At 45.6% G+C, this 17,838-nt stretch overlaps 2 long non-coding RNA genes across 2 annotated transcripts in view; both read left to right on the top strand.

Moving 5' to 3' along the window:
- LOC136507993 (uncharacterized) overlaps positions 1 to 17,838 on the top strand; it is a 79,893-nt gene that overhangs the window by 3,004 nt on the left and 59,051 nt on the right. The window lies entirely within an intron of this gene.
- LOC136508119 (uncharacterized) lies at positions 1,228 to 3,794 on the top strand. The gene is made up of 2 exons (XR_010771875.1): positions 1,228 to 1,330; positions 1,882 to 3,794. It is a non-coding gene; the product is annotated as an uncharacterized lncRNA (long non-coding RNA).

Raw genomic sequence — 17,838 nt, 5'->3', positions numbered from 1 at the left:
TTTCTCTATAACAACATAAATATATATAATGGCGCCGATCTCTCAACAATTATTAAAGGTTAAATTATTTTTTTATTTTATTGGGAGCAGGGTTTGGAAAAGGTTCATTGAGGAACAAAAAATGAAACATTGCAAAGCGCCACTGGGTATAATCGCACACAAAGTAAGTACTATAACTACACATTTATATTCAATTAACACCATATGATGATTTCAATTCACCCTAATTGATTTTTTTGTCGTAAAAGTGGGTTCTAAGGTAGGAGCAGGGTAACAACTACTGCGGATACTATGTTTGCGAGTTCATCATGGCATACTCAAAGAGAACTCCTGAAGAGCAACTCAAAGTACGTATATAAATACTTTTTCCTTTATATTATTTCGATCGTATATTTACAATTTCTTTATTGCTCTCATTTGTATAAGTAATTACATGAGCAATACACATACATATATATATATTAATACCTTTTCCTTTAACTTTTATTGAAGACTGAATGGTTGAGGGAAAGAGTCATACGACTTGACCAACTTAAAGCAATTCGAGAGACTACAGCAGGATTTCTAAATGACCAGGTCATCAACCCCAACGGCGAGTTCTACAATGACCCGAACGAAACGTCGTGGATGCCAAATCTGGAGGAGTGAATTGCTAAGGACATAAACAATTTATATATCAAACCTTTGTTATATATATATATATATGCACATATTATATGTACATAAAATAACGTGTGTATATATATGATCATCATATATATATGCATGTACGCGTATATTCGTTTGTTATTTATGTACAAAGTTCGAACGAAAACTTATGCGTGCGAAGTACACATATATATTACTATTAGCAGCGTATTCGAAAATGTATTTTAATATCAAAACTAATCATTAAATGAAAAAAGAAACCAAAAATAGAAACCAGAAAAAGAAAAAAAAAGAGGGACATTTAGTCCCGGTTGGTACACCAACCGGGACTCAATGTCCTGCCCCGTGGCTTACCAACCGGGACTCAATGTCCTGCCCCGTGGCGGTCCCTGGCCAGGCCTGGAGGCCCCCTTTACTCCCGGTTGGTGTTTCCAACCGGGACTAAAGGCCCCCTTTAGTCCCGGGCGTCAAGCCGAGACTAAAGGAGTGTACCTTTAATCCCGGATTGGTGCTCCCGGTTGGGAAACCGGGACTAAAGGGGTTTCCCAACCGGGAGCAAAAGGCCTTGCTGCACCGGTGCTGAAGGGGTAGTATCCAGCGTTCCTAGGTTCCAACGCCTCAGGGATTGTTGTTGCATCGTTGCCTGATCGAAGTGAAATTGCCATGCCGCATGAGGCTGGAGGTGAGAGCCATTAAATTTTACTAGGGTGCACTTGCAGTCAAGTGATGATAACATTTTAAAAATACACAAGATTTTAGATTGTATCTTGTTTAGACATGGATTGAACGTCAAATGCAGCCTGCAGCCAATTTGTTGTTAAGCCACACCACAAGTTTGTTTCTAATTTGTTGTGGGATGAAGCTAATCTGCACACTGGATAGTACTAGCCCTTCTTTGTTGCTAATTTGTTTTAGGTGTGGTTCCATTTTCGAATTGAACTAGGTTGCTGAAAACTAAGCACTGAATTCTTTATCTCTGTTCTAATTATTAAGCTGGCAGCAGGATCAAAAAGTTTAGTTTATATTTGATGGTCATGTGCCTAGTGCAGCTGAACGGATAAAATTGCTGGTGGTCTGAAATTAACACCCCTTTAGTCCTGTGTTTTGACTAAGGCAATGGTCTTGATCAGTCCTTAGGACTGATAGCTACGGCCAATGGATATGACTGCTATTTTTTTTTGCTCTATAAGCATGGAGTATTAGCTTTGTGATTGAGTTTGCCATGTGATTCAGCCTATCAGGCCTCTTGTCTCTGGCAACGCACCAAGAGATTGGAGCCAGTGGTGGCTCTGAGGCTCTCCATGGCCAGCTGATGCCGCTGTTGGTCTAGGGGAAGTGGATGGATATTTTGGCCATGAAGCTTCTGTGAGTTATGTTTCTTTGCTCATTTACCTACTACTGAGAGGCATGGTAATGTTGAAACTAATATGTATATCAGTATATGCTTTATTATCCCTACTGGTAAAGAATGCATGATTAACAATTTAATTTAATATACTTTCGAAGCATTGTTATTGATGAATTGTATGACCCTTTTGCATTCCTCGTTACCTTTATTAGACTAGCTTCCATGGTTCCTTTCTTTGAACCACTGAGAACTGAGATTAAATTGTGGATTACTCTTTCTTCTTTCTTCTGTCCTGATCCCTAAACATTATACTAAAAAAACCCATAGGTGCAAAATAATCGTTGCTGTATGAAACTTGGGGCTGTACACTTGCACTGACAATGAGTCGTGGTAATGTTGTTTGGGCCCTTGTTGGAACCAGTATGGTCCCTCATGTGTAGTTAGTATTCCATGCTTTCATTCTTTGTTTATTCTATATAAGCATTATTCTGCATGCTGCATGCGGATAAGCATGGTTTAATCTCTCTAGAGTTATTCGAGTTTCTTCATGGTTCCTTTCTATATCAACCATTCTATTTTTGCACAGTATATTTTGGCAATTAGTTTCTCAGAAGTTGAAGGACTTGTCAAATCCTAATTTGCTGAAGCAGAAATATAGCATGATGGAAGTTGTACGTAAAGGGTAGTCATGCTCTTTCTGAGAATCTTTGAGAAAGGAGATGACCCTGGAATTAAACATGATCAACCCCAAACTTATTTCTGAACTATTATTCATAAGCTAACCTTATTTTCCCCAGTTTTACTGAGTATAACTCCAAACAAGTACTTGAAAGAGACAATTTTTATTTATACACGTCACATAGATAACTGATGTGGTTTCGATATTACTGTTTTCTTTTGGTGCTGGACTAGTCGACATGGAACTTACTTAGCAATTACGACCTGTAGGGTTTTGTTATGCCTATTTTACTGATTATTATGACTTTCTGAATTGGTGCACTGCATGTTCCTATATATCATAGTTTACTGTGTCATTGATAAAATTATGTAGATTGGAGTTAGTTTCAAAACAGATACTGGCTCCAAATTTTACATGCTCTGATTCTAGCTAGACTGAAGACGCCTAATGAGCTCCTTTTTTACATATATACAGATACTAGCAAAAATAGGATTTAGATAGTCGGTGGCTCTAATAAGAACTTAGGTGGTGGCTCTAATAAGAAATTAGATGTTGTTTGGTTCCACACAGGGACAAAGGTAACACTCCTTAGAGCTCTTCTGATCTGTGAATGCAACTGTGCTTATCTGAATGCAACTTGGTTTTGGCGCCTATCGATTCTTACTAGTATATGCAGCTTCTTGTTCAGACTCAAATTTTCTGGAAGGGCAAAAAGCATAGCAGTCGCAGTCTAAACTGTGTAGTCATCTTTATTTGTATTGTTTACCTATATACAGGTCCCATATAATTAACTTCATGTGTGCACTGTGTTCAGGTGGGAGTGGGAGGGAGGCTTTGGAGGTCTGCATGATGTTGGATAGTCAACATGAAGCTAACATATACATTTTGCTTTTGATAACATGAAAATGAGGCATTTTGTAGTGAATCTAGTTAGATTGTGCAAGCTAACATATGACTTGTGCCTGCCTTGACCTAGCTTGGTTGTATGTGTTCTTTTCCTTTTGTAATGATGACCTGTCATGGATCAGATGATAGAACTTGATGTATTGCTAAATGTTGGCTTCAATGAAAACTTGAGATACCTTTATCTAATAATGTGGTTTATGAGTGTTGTGGGCAGCTATGGTTTACTTATGTATGTGGTTGATGAATAATGTGACATGTTATGGATGTTTATTAGGTTTGACATCTGGTTAATACGAAATTAATATTATATAAATATATAATTGTGCCAGTTCATAGTGACTCGATTGTTGGTTGCTAAAAAGTTTGATATCCTCAAACCATCGGTCGCTAAAACATGTAACATCATCGGTCGGTATAAATATTTGCGTCCAATTATCGGTCGCTATAGACTTATAGCGACGCCACTTACAACGACTTATACATCGTTCGCTATAACATTATAGCGAACAATCATCGGTCACTATAACGACTTATAGAGACCGATTTAGAGTCGTTACAGATTGACTGTGGTATAGTGTGAATGGTAGTTAGATTTGTATTTGTTCGATTAGTAATGTTAGATTAGTATAGTTAGTTAATTAGATTAGTATTTGTAGTATTTATTAGTATACTCACTATACCACAACCAACAATTAGTGTCAGACAACGGTCGCTAAAACATAGTATTAACAACCAACAATTGGTCGCTACAAATTTCTAACGGAGTATCGGTCGCTATATTTTCCTAATACCGACCGATAATCGGTGGGTGTATATTTCCTCGGACAATCGGTCGCTAAAAATGCATATTAAGGTCCAACGATTGGTCCCTATAGCTTGGTTTTATTTTGGCGCGTTCGGCTCAGCCCACTCACGTGCAGTGAAATTTGCAGTGGCCCACCCGTCGTAGTGTCACCCGAAACCCTAACTTCACCACCAAACCACCCCCATCAGCCGCCATCTCATCTCACGACTCAAACCTCACGGACTCAGCACCCAGCGCTGCTCGTCACGTACGGACTCACCACCGCCGCGAGCTCGCGTGGGGGGCGCCATCCCTGCCCGGCCGTCGTCCTCGCCGCGGCCGCCAACCCCAGCGCGCTCGTCGGAGCCCGAGCCGCCGCAGCCGTCATCCCCACCCCGTCGTCACAGCCGTCGTCCCCGTTCCCTGCCGGCCACGAGCTCGAACAGAACAGGTACATACTCGTCCTCTTCCCTTCCATCCCCGTCCGCTGCTCCCTTGCCTTCCATCCCCGAGTATGTGCGGCTGCCCTGCCCTCCATCTCCAGTCTCAACTCAAATCAAATCCCCTAATTGGCCAATCCGATCCATCCTGCTGGTTGCTGCAGTGGTGACTGGTGAATCCGTAAATCGAATTTCTAGTTCTCCAGTTTTGAGCTTTGCTTGATTGCTTCCCAATTTCCGATTACTAAATGCTAAATCGAGTAGATCCAGGCGTCCAGCATCAGTAGGATGGTATAGCTGAAGAAATTAAGATGTTGTGATTGTTATCCCAATTTTTCCTAGTTCGTATCTTTTTTTAATCTTACATATAAAAAAACCTTGGTGTATTTTTAGGTGAAATGGTTAAACAGGATTACGGTGCAGTCTGTCAGCCTAAGAGGATATCACCTTAGCTACGACCAATGCTTCTGTCGCATTTTACCCACTTTAAATTCTTCCCAAACTAGATTTAGATGGATACCCATTTTGATATAAGTTTGCTCCCTCTCTACACAAACATGTGACTATACATTGGTTTACTTCACTATGAAGAATATTGCACTTCACACCACGGCATACATAGGATGCTACCTGGCAGTTTATAGACTGATCTGAAACCAAACTCTCATGAATGCTGGTTTCACGACAAAAAATTTGTCACTTGGCACATTGTTACGCTCCTACTTTGTGTTCTCAGTGCTTGTGAGTAGTCTTTAATAATATGTCGAATGTCAATCATTGTAACACCCTCGGTGTTACACTGTACAGATCTTTTGCTAGAACACTGCATGAGCATCATATTTATGTGTAAATGTGTGTAATATAGAGTGTAAAGCAATGTACGTAACTTGAAACGTTCATCGGAAACACTGAAACGAATGTTATATTTCATGTCGCGATTATATCACTTAGGGTTCTAAACGAATTTTTATTGAACGAAAATGCTATAGAACTGCATATGCGGCACTTTAATAAAGTTTGTAGTACAAACTTCAGTAGGCGACGATGAAATACTTGCGATCGAGAAATGAATTCCCTAGCTAGCATGGTTGGTAGCATTGGAAATCGAAGTTGACGCGAATCCGAGCAAAAACTTAGGTCAATTTTCCTAAGTCGGAAAACGCTTTGACGAAGCTACGTTCGACAATTTTTGTAGGAGATTTGGGTTAAGTAATGGTGTGGTATTAGATCTTGTTTCAGTAGTTTAACATACCCTCTTGAGTATAGAAAAACTGGTTTGGCATTTGAATCATCGAGTTTGATTGTTGGAACGCTTTAAAAATCGTGCATGGCACGTTACCGTCGGTTTCGGCGTCGGGGCGTGGTCACCGTGCCCGGCACTCAGCGCTCCCACGCCGGCCGCCCGACGCGCACGCCCGCACGCGTGCCACCGCTGCTGGCCACTACCACCTACTGCCGCGCCAAGCACGTGCACTCAGGACGCTGGGGCCGGTGGGCCCAGCCGCTCTGCTCCGCCGCTGCCGTCTGCCTCGCTGGGTCGCTCGCGTGCGCTCTCACCACCAGCGTTGCGTCCGCCTAAGCTGCTTTGCCACCGCCGCTGTCGTTGTGCTGGCCTCGTTCGCGCATGGAGCCATCACCCATCGTGCTGCCGTCCTCTCCCATTTAGTGGCTACACCACTCCACACTCCCCATCACGTAGCCTTGAATGGCGTCGCGCTAGCCGACTGAGCCACGCCAAGGCAAAACCCATAGAGCCTGGCCCTATCCTCATAATTACGCACGTCTAGAGCTTGATTTAGAGTCTAGCATCGCGCCAAGCCTGCCACTGTTGTGGCCGTACGATGTCGGGGCGTCAATTTGAGTTTTCCCCATCGTCGGCCACCATAAGACCGAGCTGAGTCATCCATCTAATTAGCCTTGCGTAGTCCACCTCCTTCCAATTAACTGTGCACCCAACTAGCTCTTGTAGTTAGCTCGCGATTGGAGTTGACCCGACGAGCTTTTGTCCTCCAGTGAGGTAATGCAGGGCATTTTCGTCACAGCGGCCCGCCATGACCGTCGAGGCAGGTGCTCGGCCAGGGCGTCGCTCCGTGCTCTGTTGTTTCAATTGAGCGGTGCTTTTGCGTCATGTTGACTTGGTTGCCTCGCCCGTGTAGCAGTTTTGCTGGCGGAGCAGCAGGTCGCCGGGGACGCCGTCGCCGTGCTTGCCGTGAACCAGAGCAACCTCGCGCTTGTGGCCAACCACCGTGTCAAGCCCTGCGACTTCATCTAGGCCATCCTTCACGTATCTGGTGAGGCACCTTCACTCCTAGGTTAGCGGTAGAGGCGTTGGGCTAGGTTAATTCACCGGCGTCGGTGTCACCGCGGCCAAACCCCACCGTGGTGTGTGGCCACACCTCTGTGCGGCACCAATCATGGTGTTTATTACCTCTATCGAATGCGCTTGTGGTGAGGAGTGTCTCGGTGGTGAGGATTGCTGCCGAGGAGATCCGTGCTCGTCGACGTTTGGTCACAGATGCCGCGGCCTCTGTTAAGTTTCGGCCAGGGACCTTGAAACGGGAATTCAAAGTGAACCGGGGGGTTAAGTGTGAGCGTCAGAGAGAGTGAAATAGTAGAAAGGACCGCGGGTTCATTTAGTTGAAAGCCAGGGTCTCTTTTGCATAATCGTCGACGCGCGTGGGTCTCCCCGCGTTGGGCCACTGTCGCGCGTGGGCCGTGCCGGTGTGCTGCACGCGAGTGCGCATGGGGCACTGGAGTGGGCCGAGCCGCTCGCTCACGGGCCGCGCTGAGGAATTTGGTTTTTCATTTTTCAATGAATTAATAAACATTTATTCAATTTAGTTGTGAGCTGATCTTTGTAAAATTGTAGAAAAATCCGTAGGTGTCCAAAAATAGTGAAACAAAATTTTGTAGGTTCACAAAAATGCTATCTATCTGTTGGTGTAGTTAGTTTACTGTTAGCTGTGATAATGATAGATTCATAAATTCAATTTAGAAAGCTTAGTATTAGTTAGCTTAATATTTGTAGGAATTTTTGTGGCAAATCAGTGATAGCTTTAGCCCTGAAATTTTTACAGTAGGCTCATTAGATTATTATGTGCTCACTGTAATTTTTATAGCTCTAGAGTAGGTTGATATATAGAATAGCTAGTACTCCCTGTTTTATCATATATAGAGTAAATTGATATTATGAATACCTTTAGTTGCTAAGATAGTACATGAAATGCTTCATACTTGTCAGTGGTAACAGTAGGTAACTTAGCACCTTAGTCGGTAGAACTAGCTTAGTATCCTGACAGATGTATTTTTATTTGAAGAGTTGCTGTTGCCGTATTACTAAGTATTGCATCATCATTTCATGCATGTAGATCACGAGTTGGTAGAGTTCGTGCCTGCGGACGAACAGGACTATGAGTTGATTATTGAGGAGTACGAGGAGAAAGTTCTCGTACAGGAGGGAGCCCTGAAGCCGTTCGTTGCTGACTTTGTTGACACACCACCTGCCCAAGGCAAGCCTCGGTGCATAACCCCTATTTTTGAATGATCAGTGAATATATATATATATATATGATGTGCATTTACGTTATAGGCATTTTATGGAAACTGCATGCATAAATATATCTACCTATGAGTCCTACTAGTATAGATCGAGTAGCTGCTATGCTAAGGATTTGGTAGCGTGGGTAACCTGCCGTTACTCACAATAGGCTATAATTATGATCACTCATGATAAAATGGTGGAAAGGAAAATGGTGATCGAGCAGGGATATGGTTTGGGTACTGGTGGGTGTAAGAGGTTGTGTTCTGCGGCCAACGGGGCATAGCTTGGTTACACTTTTTCCCTGTCTATGTTGGTTAAGGACCGGCCGTTGCAATGGATGCTAGGCAAGTCACAGATTTATTATCCTGAGCACATACTTGGGTATGGGCGCAAGGAAGACTTGTTGCTCTCTTGTCGTGGGTTCCGGCTCTTTTCGGACTGACTGATTGGAGGTGGGGATGGTGGAGGTCCTTGCACCGCACTGAATCCGGAACTCAGGAGCGGGGGCTTGGAGTCCAAGTTTGGACGGGGACCTAGACCCCGTGATAGAAGGGTGATGGGTTGGTCCTGCTTGTACCGGCATGTGTTTTCAGGGTACCCAACTGGGCACATTGATTCACAAATCGCTGCCATGTCGGTATGACTTGTCTTAACTCTAGCATCGTAGTAAGAACTGAAAGATGAAATGTGATGAAATGAAACTGCTTGCTCAACTCTTGCTCGAAAGTAAAACATGTGCTTACATAGAATGGCTAGATAATAAATTAATCATGATCGCTAATAATAACATAAATAAGGATTCACTATTAGTATTGCTTTCTGCAAAAGAAACCTAGCAAACCATAAAGCTTATTGTTGTAACACGGCCTCGGCGGGTGGCGAAGGCCTCCGACGGCGAGGTGTCACCAAGGCGTCTTCGACCGTCTTAGGGCGGAGATCTGGTGCTGACTAAAGGAACTTTCCTGGCTATGCTTGTAGGGCGATGCACGAGGCTCAGCGAGCTTGTCACAGATTCCGCCTGAGCCGTGCACGGGCATCTCCGACCGCTCAGGTGGACGCCGCCCCGCTTCGGCTGACGGGCGTCTCCAGCGCTAAAGGTGAAGGCAGCCCTACCCCTGAACTAATCAAACAAACAACCTTGCCTAAGTGTGTGCAGGTACCTAAGCGCAGGCGCCCATGGTCCGCACGAGCGCGCCAGCATGGCCCCCGCGCGGCCGGGCGGAGACTTACGGATGAGGTCTTCGACCGGACCGGCGGAGACTTGTGTAGGCAGCTGCGCGCCCCTGAAGACGGAGGCCAGTGTCGGGAACCCAGGCCTTTGGGCCGAAGACCGAGGCACGATGGGCCGGCCGCTTATGGAGGCCCATTACTTGAAGACGGTGTGGCAAGATTGCGCCGCAAACGAGAGACTGGTGACGGAATATTCCAGGAATGTACTGTAGCAGTTGAGGGGCATTGTAATAAATTCTGTCAAGAAGTAATTGAGTCCTATAAATAGGGAACACTTATAACAGTAGAGGGGGTCGGTTGGATAATGAATGAATGAAACCCTAGTTTTATGTGCCATTTCCCTACACGCCCACTTGTTGTGCCTGTTTCCTGAGCCTCCGCCTGAGGACAACGCTTGGTAGGCAGAGGCCTCCACCTCCTCCACACTATCTGAGACCGCTAGTCTCAACATTGGCGCCCACCGTGGTTTGGCCAAGACAAACCAACGATGGCAGGGAAAAGAAAAACCACCACCAGAGCAGCAACGACCACGGGTCAGAGAGGAAGGCCTAGGCGCACCACTCATAGCACCTACGCAACCTCGCTAGTGGAGGATGACACTAGAGCAGATGCCCAGGGTCAACCACCGGAACCCCAACATCCAGAGATTCAAGATCCGGAGGCCCAACCAAACTCAGGTACAACACTCGAGCAAGAACTGCAACAGCTGCAAGCATAGTTGCAAAGAGCGCAACAAGAGAGGGATAGAATGGCAGCAGCATTCGTAGCTAATCAGTAAGCTACTCAAGCATCAGCACAAGCAGCAGAAATAAGGCAGTAGTTGGCAGTCCTACATGCTGAGATGCTAAGTATGCAGCATGTAGTACCAGCGTCAACCTCCACAATCCCAGCCTCCACAGGAACACCTCCGCCAGTGATCAGCCCGACCATGATGCCATCTCAGGTGATGCGGAGGCCTATCGATCCCAAGTCCCCACTCTCTGAAGGCATACAACAGTCGCCATGGCCAATGGCGTACAAGCCAATCACACTACCAAAGTTCAACGGCAAGATAGACCCTCATCAGTTTATTATGAGTTATGAGGCAACAGTAGCCTCCACCGGCGGAGATGACGCCATCTTGGCAAAGTCATTTGTCATTGCAGCCAAAGGCGACGCATTGGCTTGGTATTCTATGCTCAAACCAAGCACATTCTATTCTTGGGAAAACCTCCAGGACAAGATATTAGCAAATTTCAAGGGGCTAATAGCACAGTCGCTGACTTCCACAGATTTGTTCTAGTGCAAGCAAATGCAGGGAGAGACACTACACGACTACTTCCGGAAATTCGTGCAACTAAAGGCGAAAGCACCAGACGTCCCAGACATGATCGCCATCGAAGCATCGATCAAAGGCCTCCGAATCGGGCCATTCGCAGCACACCTAGCAAGAAAGAAACCAACTTCCATACAGCAGTTGTATGATGAGTTCGAGAAATACTACAGATCAGACAATGACCTCCGGAAAAGGCTAGAGGAGCAGGGTCAAAACAGACAGCAAAACAACAGCAAAAACTCCCAGAAAACCTATAATAACCAGAATGCATCAAATCAGAAACCAGGCCAGGGGCAAGTGCTCAGCATCGAGGGTCAACCTCACCCCGAGCAAGGGCAACCAGAAGCGCCAGCACGGCCGGAGACCCAGACTAGGAACCAAGGCCGGTAAGGTTACCAAGGCAAAAACTGGAACAAAAACCACAGCTAGAAACAACGCAGGCCATATTGCGTTTTTCACGGCGAAAACGCAGAGCATAGCACCAAAGATTGTCCGGAGACAAAGGAGACACAGGAAAGGATGAAGAACAAGCAGACTGCCCAACCTTCGACACAGCAGAGCGCAAGAGAGGTCAACACCACCTACACAACTGGCCACCAGAAGTACTGCCCAATGTACCTAGCGCTAAATGCAACCCAAATACATCCCTCCACACTGGCCTCTGCCTATTACCCAAACTTCCTACCAGCATGGCGGTTAGCGCCTTTGCAGCAGCCTCCGGCGGGTAACTATAGGTTGGAGGCAAGCCTAACCTACATAAACCCAAAATCTCCTCATATAACCTACCTCGAAACAAACCCACCGGCACAAAACCAAATTAGGTTTGAGCCTCCGCCGCAACAGCACCACATGCAGCAACTGCCTCCACCGCCACCTCACAACCAACCACCAGCACCAAAAAATGAGCCAAACCCAGAAAACCAAGTCAACCCCCATGGACCGCTACCAACAATAGGCATGATACTACCAATCGCCGGAGGATCATCAATGGAGTTTCAAACAAAAAAACAGAAAAAGGATCACCTCCGCCTGGTAAACAGCGTAGCAGTCCAAGGCCCAATGAAATACATAGATTGGTCCAGAGTCCCAATCACCTTCACAGAAGAAGATCTCTAGCTAGAGAGCTACCCTCATGCAGACACAATGGTAATCAAGACCAACATAGCAGCATGGGAGATAAGCAGAATACTAATTGACACTAGCAGTTCAGCAGATATCATCTTCGTAAATACCTTCGACCAAATGAAGCTCAGCAGAAATCAACTACAACCCTCTGAATCCCCTTTGATAGGATTCAGAGGCAAGCAGATACAAGCATTAGGAAAAATCTCACTCCCAGTGTCGTTTGGAACCCAAGCAAATGCTAAAACCGAGTACATAACCTTCAACGTCATCGATCTGTATTACCCATATAATGCCATCTTGGGCAGAGGATTCACAACCAAATTCAACGCAGCCCTGCATATTGCCTACCTGTGCATGAAAATACCAGCACTCCATGGTATTATCACAGTCCGAGGCAGCCAGAAAGAAGCAAGAAACATAGAAAAAGCAATCTATAGAGCCCAAAGAAACATCAATGCAGTCGAGTCGGTAGACAAAGAACTAGAGCCTACGGATATGCCTAGAGGAAAAATAGATATGGCAGGTCAAGAAGAGACAAAGGTGACCCCTCTAGAAAAGGAGTTACCAGACAAAAAAGTAACAATCAGCTCAGAATTGAGCAAAGCAGAGGAGGAAGAGCTCATGGAAACTCTAGTAAAAAACAAAGACATCTTCGCCTGGTTAGCCTCCGACCTCCAGGGAGTCAACAGGGACATCATACAGCATGAACTGGATATCAATGAAAACATAAGGCCGAGAAAGCATAAATAGAGAAAAATGTTAGAGGACAGAATCCTGGCAGCAAAGGCGGAGGTGCAAAGATTGCTAGATGCAAAAGTCATCAGGGAAGTCAAGTATTCAGATTGGCTTGCAAACGTAGTACTGGTACCAAAGAAAAATGGCAAAATGAGAATGTGCATAGATTTCACAGATCTGAACAAAGCTTGCAAAAAAGACCCTTTCCCAATGCCAAGAATAGATGCCTCCGTCGACAAGGCAGCTAGATGCCAGAGGTTTTCTCTCCTCGACTGTTTCTCTGGGTATCACCAAATCTGGATGAAAAAAGAAGACGAAGACAAGACAAGTTTCACCACTCCATTCGGGACATATTGCTACACCAGAATGCCAGAGGGCCTCAAAAATGCCGGAGCAACCTTTGCCAGAATGACAAAGGAAGTTCTGGCCTCACAACTAGATAGAAACATCATAGCCTACGTCGACGACTTACAGGAGACCTTCGCCAACCTCAGGACAGCTGGCCTCCACCTCAACCCAGAAAAATGTATATTTGGAGTCATAAAAGGGAAGATGCTCGGATACATCATAAGCAGCGAAGGCATCAAAGCGAACCCAGACAAAACCAGAGCAATAATGACAATGGCAGAACCAAAAAACAAGAAAGAAGTGCAAAAGCTGACAGGAAGAATAGCAGCACTCAACAGATTCATCTCAAAATCAGCAGAACACAGCCTACCTTTCTTCCAAGCCCTGAGGGGTAGAGACAACTTCGAGTGGGGGTCCAAGTAGTCGGAGGCATTTCATAACTTGAAAGAGTATCTGTCAAACTAACTGGTGGTCTCCGTCCAAGAATCGGACAACCACCTATTGCTATATGTGGCGGCCTCCGACCACGCAGTCAGCGTAGTCTTAGTTCACGAGCTGGAAAAAGAATAAGGCAAAACTCAAAAGCCAGTTTATTTTATCTCAGAAGCACTGTCCGGAGCCAAGCTGAACTACACCGAGGTAGAAAAAGTTGCCTACGCAGTGCTGATGGCATCAATAAAACTAAAGCATTATTTCCAAGCCCACGAAATCTCAGTCCCAACATCGCTACCACTGCAAGACTTGCTCAGAAACAAAGAAGCCTCTGGTAGAATAGGCAAATGGGCTACAGAGCTATCACAGTTTGGTATCTTGTATGTCCCCAGAACAGCAATCAAATCACAAGCACTAGCCAATTTTGTAGCAGATTGGACACCTCCGACAGAGCTATCACAATTTTGTAGCATTCACGGATGGAGCCTAGGGCCAAGCCAGAGCAGGAGCCTCCGCCGTCCTAACGGCACCCTCCGGCGTTAGACTAAAATACACAGCAAGGCTAGAGTTCAAATCAACAAACAACATAGCAGAATATGAAGGCCTGATCCTAGCGCTCAGTAAAGCAAAGGCACTAGGGGCAAAAACATTGACAGTCAAAACAGATTCTCAAGTGGTTACTGGCCAAGTAGAGAAAGAATACACAGCAAGAGAGCCAGAACTCATCAAATATCTATCCGTTGTTAGAAATTTGGAGCGGAAATTCGAGGGCTTCACCCTGAAGCACATCCCAAGATCAGAAAATGCAGAGGCAGATGAACTAGCAAAAGCTGCGGCAAACAACCTACCACTGCCACCAAACACTTTTTACCAGATCCTGAAGTCTCCGGCAACTGCGGAGACATCTAAGGCACCTAAGCCCATACTACACCTGCAAAATGAAGATTGGAGAAAGGCGATAACAGAATTCTTAGAAGGCAAAACCACCGAAGAAGATGAAGCAAAAGCAGCAAGAATACAGGCCAGGGTAAGAAATTACACAATCAAAGATGGTGTACTGTACAAGAAAGGAGTAGTCCAGCCTCTCCTCAAATGCATATCGCAGAGCGAAGGCATAGAGTTGCTTCAAGAAATACACTCAGGAATTTGTGGGTCGCACATTGGCTCTAGAGCATTATCAGCAAAGGCAATAAGGCAAGGCTTTTATTGGCCAACACACATACAAGACGTAGAGCAGACAGTCAGAACATGCAAAGCATGTCAAACATTCTCTCCTGGGCAGTCAAAACCATCGTCGGAGACCCAGCTTATACCTCCGACATGGCCGCTACAAAGATGGGGTATGGACCTGGTCGGCCCATTACCACCATCCCAAGGAGGAAACAGATTCATAGTAGTGGCAGTAGAATATTTTACAAGATGGATAGAAGCAAAGCCGCTGGTGAAGATAACCTCAGAAACCGTCAGAAAATTCTTCTGGCAAAACATTATTTGCAGATTCGGTGTACCAAGGATTCTGACAGTAGACAATGGAAAACAATTCGATTCAGAGAACTTCAAAGAATTCTACAAAAGCATTGGGACAAAACAAGCCTTCGCCTCAGTATACCACATAGAGTCCAATGGTGCTATGGAAAGAGCAAACAGAATAGTGTTTTCAGTAATATCAAAAACATTGCTAGGCCTACGCAAAGGAAAACGGGTAGATGAATTACCCAGAGTGATTTGGTCACACAATACATCTATCTCAAGAACAACAGGATTCACACCATTCAAACTGCTTTATGGAGAAGAGGCCATGATGCTAGAAGAAATCAAGCATGAAAGCCTTCGCATAACGAGACAGCTAATGTTGCAAGATGAAGAATATGCAAAAGAAACAATAGAAGCCATAAGACTAGAAGCAGTCGAAAACATTGCAAAATATCAGTCCCAAACCAAAAAGTAGAGAAACTCTCAGGTGGTAAGGAAAGACATAAAACACGGAGACCTCGTACTCAGAAGAAAACCCAACGCACAACTTGTTGCAAAACTGCAGCCGAAATGGGAAGGCCCATACACAGCAGCAGCAGCAGGCTGCCCGGGCTCTTTCGACTTGACCGACAGCGAAGGTGTCACGACAACCCACACATGGAATATTGACAGCCTCCGCAGATACTACATCTAGGCAATGTACCAAAGGGCAACCTCCGCAAATAATAAGCGGAGGCCCCTCCGTTCATTTACCTTTTAGTTTTTTTTCTTGAACCCAAAAAATGTAAAAGAGCATGTACTCTTTTCCTCACAGGGGAACTCCAAGCGGAGGTGAGGTTTTTAACGAGGCAGGCTCAATGTAAAAATCCTCTAGAAGTATAAAGAGGTAATTCCCCAAAAGAACGCTAGAAAAGTGCAAAACCGAAAGCGGCCAGCTCTGACGCTGCAATATTCGGTGAACAAAAATAAGCACAGGTCCTTTCAAAGCGCCGGCCATAGGCATTGGCAATTTGAAACAACCTCTATGGCCAAACAGGCCTTTAACCTTGACAAAGACCTATCCAAAGTCAGGCATCAAGGCACAAACCACCTTGGCCAAACTGGCCTTCGACCTTGACAAAGACCTGTCCAAATTTAGGCATCAAGGCAAAAACAACCTTGGCCAAACAGGCCTTCGACCTTGATAAAGACCTATCCAAATTCAGGCATCAAGGCAGAAAAAAACCTTGGCCAAACAGGCCTCCGACCCTTGACGAAGACCTAAACAAATTCAGGCATCAAGACAAAAACAACCTCGGCCAAACAGGCCTCCGACCTTAACAAAAACCACCCCTAGCATCAGGGGCAACACAATTATGGCGCTAGAACTAGGAAGAAGGTCTCCGCCATCGAAAACAGCAAAAAGAGGAAAATGTCTGACAAAACACTGCCACCACTATGGCGCTAGGCCTATTTACTTCAAAAGATCTCAAAAGGAATGAATAATTCAAGCAAGATATAGGCCATTAAAGCCAAGATACGTTCCAACTAACAACATACCAAAATGTTAACACCCAAAAGCCACCACCCCACTATAAAACGGGCTCCCCCCATGCCCTTAAAACCTCAGTCAGCATAGGGCGCAAGGGGGGAAGAAGGTAGAGCACAAGCACAAGCCACAGCAACAGCCATGGAGGTAGGGGTTTCCTTAGACATCTAAGTCGGGCATAGATATTGTACGAAAACTCATAAAATCAGAGGCAACAATAGACGGTCGGAGACAGTGGGAAAAGAGATAGGAACTACGGCACGGTGATGAACAGCGCAGGCCTATGGAAGAAGGGGGATATCGCACAAAATCTTGTAACATCCCCCTGACGCCGGAGACCTAACCAGCCATCTCCACAAATCAAACATGTCCCACGAGTGTGCAGCGTCGGAGGCCCATACCACCAGACAGCTAAAACACCCAGCCAAAGAAATACCAAAAGTCTCCGCCGTCTGCACAAGCTACGCCAAACATCCTATCGGACCACACACCGATTCAGCAAGCCTAGCCAGGCGGACTTCAAGTACGCCTCCGTCGGCCAAAAAACTACCAACACTTCTACCCCGGCCATCAAGCAAGCACAGAGAAGGAGATAACATGGGGCGAAGGTCCTAGACACCACTTCTATATCGCGCAGGTTCGCCCAAGCAAAGGCCCACAGTGTGCAAGCTCGGGACTAGACGAGATATGTAAACTAGCACAACAGACATCAGCCCCTGCACAAAAATCAAGAAAGTGAACCTATTTTGTATTCCATAAAACGTCAAGTAGCATCCTTACAGGACACAAACTTACAATAAAATCAAAACTATTGGGGCGGAGGTCCGCGCCAAGCGAGCGCGCGAGTAAACCCAGCACGCTCGTCGTCTATGTCAAATTTAACTGACTCAAACACGTCGCGCGTAACGCCCCGGGGAAAGGCCGAACACCAATACTCCCAAAGCTCTCTACTCACATAAACACCGTCGTTGTAGAGAGCCAAAGGCGCAACATCTTGCGCAGGCTCCCGATTCGGAACCTGCGCAACATTAAAATTTTCCACAAAATCATTCAGAACAAAAAAACTTTATTTACAAGAGTCCAACTAGACTACAATATACAAGTTAAAATAGCTAAGTCCTACAAAGAGCCTAGACCTCCGGCGTCCCGGCCCTAGTAGAAGTCCCTGGAATAGAGCCCGCATCAACTATGGGTTGGGACGGCCCCTGCGGCCTTCGACCATCTCCACCACCGATCGTAGCGCCCACCGGAGCGCCAGCGGTGGCGGAGGCATCGCCCGCGGTCGTTGAACGTGGAACTGGCGAAG

Source organism: Miscanthus floridulus, chromosome 15 (assembly GCF_019320115.1).
Source record: "Miscanthus floridulus cultivar M001 chromosome 15, ASM1932011v1, whole genome shotgun sequence".
Taxonomy (NCBI): Eukaryota; Viridiplantae; Streptophyta; class Magnoliopsida; order Poales; family Poaceae; genus Miscanthus; species Miscanthus floridulus.
The sequence above is the reverse complement of the archived record's forward strand: the minus strand, read 5'-3'. Positions and strand labels throughout refer to the sequence as shown.